Genomic DNA, 13,131 nt, shown 5'->3' on the forward strand with positions numbered 1-13,131 from the left:
GTTGAATGGGGAATCAGGCTCGATGGGTCGTATGGTTTACTGCTGCTCCTATTTCTTATGTACTTAGCAATATTGAACAGTTTAGGCCTATACTCCCTAGAGTTTAGAAGAATGAGGGGAGAGATCTAATTGAGGTATACAAGATGCTAAAAGTATGGATAAAATAGACATTCTAAAATGAGAGGTCATAATCTTAGAGTAAGAGGTAGCAAATTTAAAACCGATTTGAAGAAAAACTACTTCTCCCAAATGGTTGTGAATCTGTGGCATTTTCTATCCCAGAGTGCGGTGGGACAGTCAGTAAATTTAAGGAGGAATAAGAAAGATTTTTAATTGGTAATGGGTTGAAGGGTTATGGAGAACGGGCAGGATGGTGGAGTTGAGGCCATGATGGGATCAGCCATGATCACATTGAGGGTGTTTAGGCTAGGGAGGCTAAATTGCCGACTCCCGCTCCTAAGTCATGTGTTCCAGGGAGGGGAGGCTTCGGGCTGATTTCACAATCCAGCTCTTGGTCTGTAACATTACAAGTAGCAGATGAGGAATATATCAGCCATGCTAGAATGGTGGATCAGACTCGATGGGCCGAATGGCCTAATTCTGCTCCTCTCTCTTCTGAAAGTATGAACTTATGTTCTTGTCCTGTGGTTCAGTAGTCGCCACTGCAACCACTCAAAACTAACACGTGACAAAGAAATGACGGATTGGGCATAAGTCTGAAAGTGCAGAGGTTATTGCCGTTGACCCTATTGACCTGCACAAAATCCACAGAAAGCAGCAGGAATTAGGTCACCACTAATACATGTTGAATTATCTCTTAAAAGACTGCTTGAAAATGTGTCACAAAGCGTCGAGCATGCACTCGGCCAATATGCCACAGCCGTCAGAGAGATTAGACATTCATCCTATTTAGTCAGATAAATAAAATAAAACCCGGATTCCGGAGGTCAATGAACAATTGTTTGACCAGATGCTATATTCTTTTGTGATATGTTGTACGTTAATGAGGCAAAGGGCAGCACTGCATTAATACGGTGGCTAAACCTCAGACAGAAAAGGGGAACAATTGTCACAGCGATAGCAAAGATACACCACTTACTCAAGCTGATGGAGGACGATGTATGTTGAAGAACAGGAACTAGATCAAAGACGTTAGCAAACAATGTCCCTCATTTCTGATGGCAGCACCATAAACAAAGATGTTGTGAAGAGGAAATAATAAGCTCAGTGAAAACAAAAAAGGTGAGCACATTTTGTTTTGATCACAGCCAAAACCAGTGTATAAACACACACTCTATGCACCAAATGGAAGAGATAAACAGCTAAAAAGGAGCATTTATATGTTAACAACATTATGCTTTGTAACACTAAGGGTACTGAGATAATGACACATCAGGATCTTTCATTCTTTCAGCATGTGGGTGTCAGGAGTAAACATAAAAGCTTGCAAAATCAGAATTCATATGATCTATATCTACCGCAAGTTAGATTGAGTGTGATTATCCCCAGTCAGGTTCCAGCACCACCCCCACCCCCCCTTCACAGAGGGCAAATCAATACAATCAGAGGAGAAGTGAGTAACATTTGTTCTCGATGCCCTCAATAGGGGTTAACCCTTCCCGGGTCCCCATCAACCTTCCCCACAAGTCTTCTGCCAGCATCCAGTTCAGCCTTGCCACAGTCGTCGACTGTCTCTCGAGGATGGCATCTACCCTGGGTTGCCCGTTTCTGCCATGGATCAACCTTGTGCACAATGCTACGAAAACATGTGTGGCCTTGCCGACACATGGAACGTGCATCCGTGTGAATAAAATTTAAACAGACTGAACCCAAAATACAAATGTGTTTAAAGTTGAAAAACAATTTTCAAAATCTAATCTTTTAATCTTTCGAATGCTCGTCAATAAACATGAGCTAGATAGGCTGAAATGAGGCAGCTGGAAAGAAAGGAGACTTGTATAACGTATAAACACCAGCACAGACTGGTTTAGCTGAATGGCTTTGGTTCTGTGCTATGTACTCTATGCACTGCAATGTAATTTAGAATTTTTCAGCCATCCCTCGCCAAATACTATATCGGCATTATCATTGTAATGTAAAGTTTGCTGTTAAAAACATTCTGTATTAGATACTATATAGACAACATGTAGGGAATAGCTTTTTTCTTTAAGCACTATGGACTATGATGCTTATAGTTACGTTTGATAAAATGATACCAGTGATTTGTTTTTAAGTTTCTGAAATAACTTTTACATAGACTTCAGGAACTTAGGAGCAGGAGCAAGACCATTTTGCCCCTCAAGTCTTTCAATGGGAACATGGTTGCACCTGCAACCTTGCTCCAAACACCGGCCCTTGTTTCATTTCATAAGAACATAAGGACTAGGAGCAGGAGTGGGCAATTCAGCCCCTCGCGCCCACTCCGCCACTCAATACTCATGCCTCTCAGCCTCAACTCCACTTTCCTGCCCGTTCTCCATAACCCTTCAACCCATTGATACTTTCACTTAACAGAAAAATGATCAGTATCAGAGTTAAAGTTAACAACAATCTAGCATCAATTACAACAGTGGGATCTGACGAATTGTTGTTTGATGTCTGGGCGAGGAATGTTGACAGGAACATCAGAGAAACTCTCTAGGTTTGAACTAGCATTTAACATTGATCTCAAGAATGCGTGTCCCCTTTAACACGGTGTGCTGTACTGCGCTGAAGTGTTTCGACATTTGTTCCTTCATTCGTTCACAGGTCTAAATGTGTTGATGTGCTTACTCTGCACATTTATAGATTTAGTGCTTTTCACACCCATTAGCGATCGCAGAGATTATGTAAGTATTCTTTCATGGAATGTACGCATCGCTGTATTTGTTGCCCATCCTCAATTGCCCTTGAACTGAGTGGCTTGCTGGACCATTTCAGAGGGCAGTTAAGAGTCAACCATAGTATTGCGGTCCTGGAGTCAGACCTGGCAAAGATGGCAGATTTCCTTCCCTCAAGGGCATCAGTGAATCAGATAACCGGATAATCTGATTTTCTAATGTTGATTGAGGAATAAATATTGGCCAGAGTTCTGGAGATAACTTCCTTGCTCTCCTTCCAAACAGTGCTACATCCACCACCAGGCAGATAGATGTGAGAAAACTGGTGCACAAATCAACTTTCCTCAGACCCTCAGACTGAACTAGTGGGCAGCATGGTAGCACAGTGGTTAGCACAGTTGCTTCACAGCTCCAGGGTCCCAGGTTCGATTCCCGGCTTGGGTCACTGTCTGTGTGGACTCTGCACGTTCTCCCTGTATCTGCATGGGTTTCCTCCGGGTGCTCCGGTTTCCTCCCACAGTCCAAAGATGTGCATGTTGGGTGGATTGGCCATGATAAATTGTCCTTAGTGTCCAAAAAAAAAAGCTTAGGTGGGGTTACTGGGTTACAGGGATAGGGTGGAGGTGTGGGCTTAAGTAGGGCGCTCTTTCCAGGAGCCGGTGCGGACTCGATGGGCCAAATGACCTCCTTCTGAGCTGTAAATTCAATGATTCTGTGATTCTAAACAAGCATCATGCAAAAGCACTGATTTGCTTAAATTAGGTTTAACTCACAGAGTACTTATCCAAACAAGAGCAATAGGAACTGAACCGAGCTTGGATTCAATTGCAATCCATCGTAAGATATACATATCTTAACATAACTTCTGATATATTTGAGAATTGGGACAGGTTTTTCGAGGTATGATATTTCTGACTGTACGTTAACACAAGGTTGCAGCTGAGAAGAGAATCTGAGCTGAGCAACAAGGTTTTCTCTAGCAGAAAAAAGGCAAAAAATAACACGTTCCTTTTACTTTATGAATCAAAGCTACTCTTATACATCCCTAATTTGAGATGCCTTCATTCAACTTTCTCTCCATTCTTTGGGAAGAGGTAAAGCACCATGGCATATGATAATATGATGCACCAAAGTCTTCATTTAAAGGCCTGCCACTCACCTGACATTCACAATTGACGTTGAGCTCTACTTCACTTCACCTTCATTGGCAAAAAAAGGGAAATATATTCCATGTATCATTTTGAAGTAAATTCATCAGAGTCAAATACAGATGAAATATGTACATACCCAGACACCACCGTAGTGGGTCGGATTTCAAACAATGACGAGACAGAGTACAGGAATGAGATAGAGAACCTGGTGAACTGGTGCGACGACAATAATCTCTCCCTCAATGTCAACAAAACAAAGCAGATTGTCATCGACTTCAGGAAGCGTAGTGGAGAACATGCCCCTGTCTACATCAATGGGAACGAAGTAGAAAGGGTCGAGAGCTTCACGTTTTCCGGTGTCCAGATCACCAACAACCTGTCCTGGTCCCCCCATGCCGACACTCTAGTTAAGAAAGCCCACCAACGACTACTTTCTCAGAAGACTGTGGAAATTTGGCATGTTAGCTACAACCCTCACCAACTTCTACAGATGCGCCATAGAAAGTATTCTTTCTGGTTGCATCACAGCTTGGTATGGAGCCTGCTCTGTCCAAGACGGCAGGAAACTAAAAAAGGTCGTGAATGTAGCCCAGTCCATCACGCAAACCAGCCTCCCATCCGTTGACAATAAACAAATCCAATCCAATCCATTGACTCTCTCTATAATTCCCGCTTCCTCAGAAAGGCAGCCAGCATAATTAAGGACCCCACGCACCCCGGACATACTCTCGTCCATCTCCTTCTGTCAGGAAAAAGATACCAAAGTTTGAAGTCATGTACCAACTGACTCAAAAACAGATTGTTCCCTACTGCCATCAGACTTTTGAATGGACCTACCTCGTATTAAGTTGATCTTTTCTCTACACCTTGCTATAACTGTAACATTATATTCTGCAGTCTCTCCTTCCTTCTCTATGAACGGTATGCATTGTTTGTACTGCATGCAAGAAACAATACTTTTCACTGTATACTAATACATGTGACAATAATAAATCAAATCAAATCAAATCAACATTTTTCCAGGTGAACATCTTTTAGGAAAACAAAGCAAATTTTAAGGGATTTATATTTGTATGGGTGAACAAGAGAAATAACATACAGTTTTATGTGGGTATAATTTAACGTTTCTGTGCCTGTAAGGGATTATATCTAGATTCATGCTTAACAAAGGTCATTGCATTGTGGGGGTTGGTTTCAATTCCAACTGGGATTCTATTGTGCTTAAAGAGGGCTACGGTGTGAAAAATAAATAAACCGAAAGGTGGGGAGGCTACTTCCCAGAGAGAGAGCAAAAGGGTTTTCCTCTGTACTTTTTTTAACTGGAAGTCAGTCCAATTGCAGATAGAAATCAGGAGAGGAAACATCTCTCAGCTGTGCTCGAAGCAGGCAAAATTGTGCAATGGAGTAATGTGCAAGAAAGCAAGCTCCAGAGAAACTAAAGGGTGGTTGGTTCTAGATACCTGGAAATATAACTGGATACTGTTCATGGACATCACAGCAAAAATGAGAAGGAACAAACTGGTGAGAAGATAGATTTTTAAAGGTTTCTAAAGTAATCCTAAATTTTGGAATGTCTTACTACAGTCTGTGACATAAATTTTAAAGTAATTGGAAAGACAATATTGTGTGGATATCAGAGTTTGCGTTAACAGCGGAGGTCAGTCCAGACCAAGTATTCTGAAAGAAATTGGTGTAAAATTCTGGACTGTATTCACTGTTAAAGTGGACTGGAAGCTTTTTTTAACAGGGTCATTTGAAAATGCTGGATTGGATTTTGGAATGCGCTTTAACTGTGTGCAGGACCCACTGACATACAGGTCAAACCCCAAAACGGGGCAAACAGCAGCCATGGCCACAGAACTGGGAACATTTATGGAGCAGATGGGGGCGGTGGACCCATGGAGGTTGATGCACCCGGGTGAGAAGGTGTTCTCATTTTTTTCTCAAGTGCACAAGGTCTATACCCTTATCGACTTCTTTGTAGTGGGGAAATTGGTGCTCCAGGGATAGTAAGAGCGGAATACTCCACGATCGTAATATCTGACCACTCTCCATACCACCTGGATGCGAGGTTGGAGACGATCTGTGCCCAAGCCCCTCCCCCCCCGGACACGGCTCTCCTCGTCGACAAGATCTTCTGCTAGAAAATATCACAGGCCATAGATGAGTATATTACTAACAACCGGAATGGGGAGGTCTCACACTCCACACTCTGGGAGGCGCTGAAGGCTGTGATCAGAGGAGAAATTATCGTTTGCAAGGCACACAAGGATAAGGAAGAGAGGGCAGGTAGGCAACAACTGATCAACTGATCAACAACTGATTGTGGATAGCACAATCGCTTCACAGCTCCAGGGTCCCAGGTTCGATTCCGGCTTGGGTCACTGTCTGTGCGGAGTCTGCACATCCTCCCCGTGTCTGCGTGGGTTTCCTCCGGGTGCTCCGGTTTCCTCCCACAGTCCAAAGATGTGCAGGTTAGGTGGATTGGCCATGCTAAATTGTGTCCAAAATTGCCCTTAGTGTTGGGTGGGGTTACTGGGTTATAGTGGATAGGGTGGAGGTGTGAACCTTGGGTAGGGTGCTCTTTCCAGGAGCCGGTGCAGACTCGATGGGCCGAATGGCCTCCTTCTGCACTGTAAATTCTATGATCTATGAACTCCATTTTGGAAGTAGACAGGAGATACTCTACAAATGGATTTTAACCTGCTGCCCACCAAGAAAGCAGTGCACCAATTCCACCAGACACAGGGGACCTTCCAACATTACGGAGACAATGTCAGCCGCCTGCTGGTTCACCAGATGAGAAGGCAGGCAGCCACAAGGGAGTTAGCATCGGTAAAGGACAGCAAAGGCGAACTGATAGCAAACCAGAAAAGATCAACAAAGCGTTCAAGGCCTTCTACCGGTGGCTGTACATCTCCGAACCCCCTGAGAGGGTCTCAGAGACGAAATAGTTCCTCGATGAACTGAACAAAGAAAAGTACAACTCAGGAACAGGCCCTTCGGCCCTCCAAGCCTGCGCCAACCATGCTGCCCGGCTAAACTAAAATCTTCTCCACTTCAGGGTCCGTATCCCTCTATTCCCATCCTATTCATGTATTTGTCAACATGCCCCTTAAATGTCACTATCGCCCCTGCTTCCACCACCTCCTCCGGCAGCGAGTTCCAGGCCCTCACTACCCTCTGTGTAAAAAAAACCCGCCTCGTATATCTCCTCTAAACCTTCACCCACGCACCTTAAACCTATGCCCCCCAGTAATTGACCCCTCTACCCTGGGAAAAAGTCACTGACGATCCACTCTGTCTATGCCCCTCACAGGTTTGGAGACATCTATCAGGTCGCCCCTCAACCTCCGTCATTCCAGTAAAAACAAACCGAGTTTATTCAACCTCGCCTCATAGCTAATGCTCTCCAGACCAGGCAACATCCTGGTAAATATCTTCTGTACCCTCTATAAAGCCTCCACGTCCTACTGCTAATGTGGCAATCAGAATTGAACACTATACTCCAAGTGTGGCCTAACTAAGGTTCTATACAGCGGCAACATGACTTTTTATACTCAATGCCCCGGCCAATGAAGGCAAGCATGCCGTATGCCTTCTTGACTACCTTCTCCACCTGTGTAGCCCCTTTCAGTGACCTGTGGACCTGTGCACCTGGGTCTCTCTGACTGTCAATACTCTTGAGGGTTCTACCATTCACTGTATATTCCCTACCTGCATTAGACCTTCCAAAATGCATTACCTCACATTTGTCCGGATTAAACTCCATCTGCCGTCCAGGTTTCCAAAAGATCTAAATCCTGCTGTATCCTCTGACAGCCCTCATCGCTATCCGCAATTCCACAAGCTTTGTGTCGTCCGCAAACTTACTAATCAGACCAGTTACATTTTCCTCCAAACCATTTATATATACTACGAACTGCAAAGGTCCCAGCACTGATCCCTGCAGAACACCACTAGTCACAGCCCTCCAATCAGAAAAGCACCCTTTCATTGCTGTTCTCTGTCTTCTATGACCTAGCCAGTTCTGTATCCATCTTGCCAGCTCACCCCTGATCCCGTGGGACTTCACCTTTTGTACCAGTCTACCATGAGGGACCTTGTCAAAGGCCTTGCTGAAGTCCATATAGACAACATCCACTGCCCTACCTGCATCAATCATCTTTGTGACCTCTTCGAAAAACTCTATCAAGTTAGTGAGACACGACCTCCCCTTCACAAAACCGTGCTGCCTCTCGCTAATACGTCCACTTGCTTCCAAATGGGAGTAGATCCTGTCTCGAGGAATTCTCTCCAGTAATTTCCCTACCACTGATATAAGGCTCACCGGCCTGTAGTTCCCTGGATTATCCTTGCTACCGTTCTTAAACAAAGGAACAACATTGGCTATTCTCATTGGGGATGATGGGAGGAGGGGATAGAAGCACCACTAGAACTTGGAGAGGTCATGGAGAGCATCAGCTCCAAGCAGAGGGGGAAGGCTTCGGGACCTGATGGCTTCCCGGGGGACCGAGACAAAAACTTTGCAGCAGACTCGCTTGTCTCCAAGGCTGGCACAAGCCACTATATTGCTGATACCCAAGAAAGACAAAGTCCAAACCGAATGCGGATCCTACAGACCCACTTTGCTGCTCAATGTGGACATGAAAGTACTCGCAAAAATCCTGGCTAAGCAACTGGAGAACTGCACACAGAGGTGGTCGCAGAAGACCAGACGGATTTTGACAAGGGCAGACAGCTATCTGCGAACATGAGACGGCTGCTCATCTGGGGAGAGAGCACCAAGGGGTGATCGTTTCCCTGGACACAGAGAAGGCCCTTGACAGTCGAGTGGAAGTACCTCATAGTGGTTTGAGCAGGGGACAAGGTTCACCTCATAGTGAAACTCCTGTACAATGGCCCATGGTGAGCATATGGGCCAACACCACCAACACCACTAACTCTGAATATTTCCAGCTGCACAGGGGCACAAGGTAGGGTTGCCCGCTGTCCCCGCTCTTGTTCAAGCCGTTGGTGATTGCCCTCAGAGGGGCGCAAAACTGGAAGAGAATCCAAAGAGGAGACAGAATGCACAGAGTCTCACTCTATGCCGATGACCATTTTCTCTACATCTCAGACCTGCAAGGCAGCATGGAAGGAATCATGAAGCTCTTGAGAGAGTTTGCAGCCTTCTTGGGCTCCAAGCTCAACCTGTGAATCTGAAAGGGGGAGGGGAAGACCTGGCAGGGCTGCCATTTCAACAAGCCCAAAGCGAATTTCATTATCGGGGATCCAGGTTGCCGACAATGTGTGACCAAGGTCCTACAAAGAAAAAGAAACATGGGCCTGACCTCCCAAACCTACAGTACTACCACTGGGCTGCCTGAGCAGAAATACTGAGGGATGGGTGAAAGAACCGGAAATGGAATGGGTGAGGATGGAGGAGAGCTCCTCCATCGGATGACCTTCCGAGCCCTCCCCACGGCTGCGCTCCCACCCTCGCCAGCCAAACATTCAACAAGCCCAGTGGTGGTAGCCATACTCAGAACCTGGAATCAAATGAGACAGCACTTCCACCAATCCAAAATTGGTGGAAAATTAGTGGCCCCCACTTGCGGCAACCACAGGTTCATGTCAGCCATGTTGGATGCCATCTTTAAGAGGTGGAGACAGGACTGGGGGGACAGGGCCCTGCGGCAGGGACGAAGGGCCCCAGGACAAAATGGGGGCCGGCAGGGCCTAACTGTCCGGTATGGGGAGGGGCACCAATCCCCTCTCCCCACAACTGGCTGGATAGGTCCATACCAACTAGGTGACTATCAGAGCCAGTTATAGGGACTAGGGCCCTGCCGAAGCCAGCACAAGCAAATAAGACAAAATAGGCCAAGGCACCAAGGAAACACCTAAAACAATGTGGGGCGGGGGAGCACAGAGAGGGCAGGCTAGTTGACAGGGGGGGAGGAGGGGAAGGGGGGGGGGGGGGGAACTATACATATGTAAATACACAATAATCACCTTTTGTAAACTATGCACAAAACTGAAAATTTTCAAAACATAAAAAAGGGGGAAATGGGATCGGGGTAAGGGGGTTGGGGATTTGAGGGTTATTTCTAATGTTTGGCTTTTGTAAATTGTATTTGCTTTGCACAAATGTGTTTATTTTGCATTGTATGAAATGAAAAAACTCTAATAAAAATATTTTCAAAAAAGAAGAAGGTGGTTGGGCCTGGGATATTCTCTGAGGAACTCCTGCAGTAACGTACTGAAGCTGAGACATCTGGGGCGGGATTCTCCGGCCATCCGCCAGGTCGGAGAATTGCCGGGGGGGGCGGCGTGAATCCCACCCCTGCCGTCCGCCGAATTCTCAGGCACTGGAGATTGGGCGGGGGCGGGATTCACGCCGCACCAGTTGGCGGCCGCTCACAGCGCCATCCCCCCGCGCAATTCTCCGGCCCGCGATGGCCCGAAGTCCCACTGGTTTTTGCCAGTCCCGCAGCGTAGATCAGACTAGGTCCCTTACAGGCGGGACCTGGTGGCGTGGGCGGGCTCCGGGGTCCTGGGGGGGCGCGGGGCGATCCGGCCCCGGGCGTGCACCCACAGTGGCCTGGCCCGCGATTGTGGCCCACCAATACGCAGGCTGGCCTGTGCTGTGGGGGGGGACTCTTTTCCTACGCGCCGGCCGTGTCAGCCTCCGCGATGGCCGACACGTAGGTGAACCCCCCCTCCCCCCCGTGCACATGCGCGGGGATGACGTCAGCAGCCGCTGACACTCCCGCGCATATGCGGACTCTTGCTGGCCGGCGGAGTGCCTTCGGCACAGCTGGCAAGGCGCCAAAGGCCTTCCACGCCGGCCGGCGTGGCGCAAACCACTCCGGCACTGGACTAGCCCCTGAAGGTGCGGAGGATTCCGCACCTTTGGGGTGGGCCGCCGCTGGAGTGGTTCACGCCACCCCGTCCCGCCGGGTACAGGAGAATCCCGCCCCTGACCTCCAACAACCAGAACCATCTTCCTTTGTGCTATGTATGAGACCAACCAGAGGAGAGCATTCCCCCCATTCCCATTAGCTTCCGTTTTTCCCAGGCTCCTTGATGTCAGACTCGGTCAAATGCTGCTATGATGTCAAGGGCAGTCACTCTCAACTCACGTCTGGAGTTCTGCTCTGTTGGCCATGTTTGGACCATGAGTGTAATGAGGGTCACAGCTGAATGGTCCTGGAGGAACCCGAACAGGGCATCAGTGAGCAGATTATTGCTGTGATAGTGACACCTGGTAGCAATGTCGACAACACCTTCCATCACTGTGCTGAACATGGAGAGGAAGCTGTATATAATGTAAAAAATCCTTTCTGTATAAATACATCGATTTTACTAATGTTTCCTTCTTAGTTTACATCTCTTTGCAGAAATCACAAAAACAATTTGTTTGTTGGGGAGGGTTTAAACTAATATGGCAGGGGGATGGGAACCAATGGAGGAAGTCGGAATGTAATAAAACAGGGACAGAAACAAAAGGCAGTAAGGGGGAAAGTGTAAGGCACAGGAGCCATAGTCAAAAATCAAAAAGGGCGACAGTACAAGGTACAGTGACTGAGGGGAGCTCAGTGAATAGGCCCAGTAATACTAAAAGGAATAAAACGGGAAGTAAAGACACAAATGGAAAGCGACACGGCAGGTTGTTACATGAAGATATGGGTTCAACGACAAGGAAAATTAGGAGAAAAGTTAAGAGGAAATATAACTTAGGAGAAGTTACTGATCAAGGTGTTAAGATTCAAAACAGAGGTATAAAAGCCAACATAAGTGTACTTTACCTAAATGCTCATAGTATCTGAATAAGATAAATGAGTTGATGGCACAAATCATCGTGAATGACTATGATTTAGTGGCCATTACTGAACATGGTTAAAGGATGGTCACGACTGGGAGTTAAATATCCATGGGTATCAAACTATTTGGAAGGACAGAGCGGATGGTAAGGGAGGTGGTGTAGCTCTGTTATTTAAGGATGACATCCGGGCAATAGTAAGGGATGACATCGGTGCTATGGAGGATAAGATTGAATCCATTTGGGTGGAAATCAGGAATAGTAAGGCGAAAAAGTCATTGACAGGAGTAGTCTATAGACCACCAAATAGTAGCATTCTGGTGGGGCAGGCAATAAACAAAGAAATAACTGATGCATGTAGAAACGGGCAGCACGGTAGCATTATGGCTAACACAATTGCTTCACAGCTCCAGGGTCCCAGGTTCGATTCCGGCTTGGGTCACTGTCTGTGCGGAGTCTGCACATCCTCCCCATATGTGCGTGGGTTTCCTCCGGGTGCTCTGGTTTCCTCCCACAGTCCAAAGATGTGCAGGTTAGGTGGATTGGCCATGATACATTGCCCTTAGTGACCAAAATTGCCCTTAGTGTTGGGTGGGGTTACTGGGTTATGGGGTTTGGGTGGAGGTGTTGACCTTGGGTAGGGTGCTCTTTCCAAGAGCCAGTGCAGACTCGATGGGCCGAATGGCCTCCTTCTGCACTTTAAATTCTATGAAATTCTATGAAATAGTACGGCAGTTATCATGGGGGATTTTAATCTACATGGCGATTGGTTTAACCAGGTCAGTCAAGGCAGCCTTGACGAGGAGTTTATAGAATATATCCGCCATAGTTTCCTAGAACAATATATAATGGAACCTACAAGGGAACAAGTGGTCCTAGATCTGGTCCTGTGTAATGACACAGGATTGATTAATGATCTCATAGTTAGGGATCCTCTCGGAAGGAGCGATCACAATATGGTGGAATTTAAAATACAGATGGAGGGTGAGAAGATAAAATCAAACACCAGTGTTTTGTGCTTAAATAAAGGAGATTACAATGGGATGAGAGAAGAGCTAGCTAAGGTAGACTGGGAGCAAAGGGGCTGGTTTAGCTCACTCGACTAAATCGCTGGCTTTTAAAGCAGACCAAGCAGGTCAGCAGCACAGTTCGATTCCCGTACCAGCCTTCCCGGACAGGCGCCGGAATGTGGCGACTAGGGGCCTTTCACAGTAACTTCATTGAAGCCTACTCGTGACAATAAGCAATTTTCATTTTCATTTCATTTCAAGACTTTACGGTGAAACAGTTGAGGAACAGTGGAGAACCTTCCAAGTGATTTTTCACAGTGCTCAGCAAAGGTTTATACCAACAA

General features: G+C 46.6%; 1 long non-coding RNA gene across 1 annotated transcript in view; it reads left to right on the plus strand.

The window, feature by feature from the left end:
- The first annotated feature begins 979 nt into the window (after nucleotides 1-979).
- Nucleotides 980-13,131, plus strand: part of LOC119962129 — a 106,960-nt gene continuing 94,808 nt past the window's right edge. The window contains exon 1 of the long non-coding RNA XR_005459819.1: nucleotides 980-1,242. This is a non-coding gene — a long non-coding RNA (uncharacterized LOC119962129). The remainder of the gene's footprint in view (nucleotides 1,243-13,131) is intronic.

Source organism: Scyliorhinus canicula, chromosome 2 (assembly GCF_902713615.1).
Source record: "Scyliorhinus canicula chromosome 2, sScyCan1.1, whole genome shotgun sequence".
Taxonomy (NCBI): Eukaryota; Metazoa; Chordata; class Chondrichthyes; order Carcharhiniformes; family Scyliorhinidae; genus Scyliorhinus; species Scyliorhinus canicula.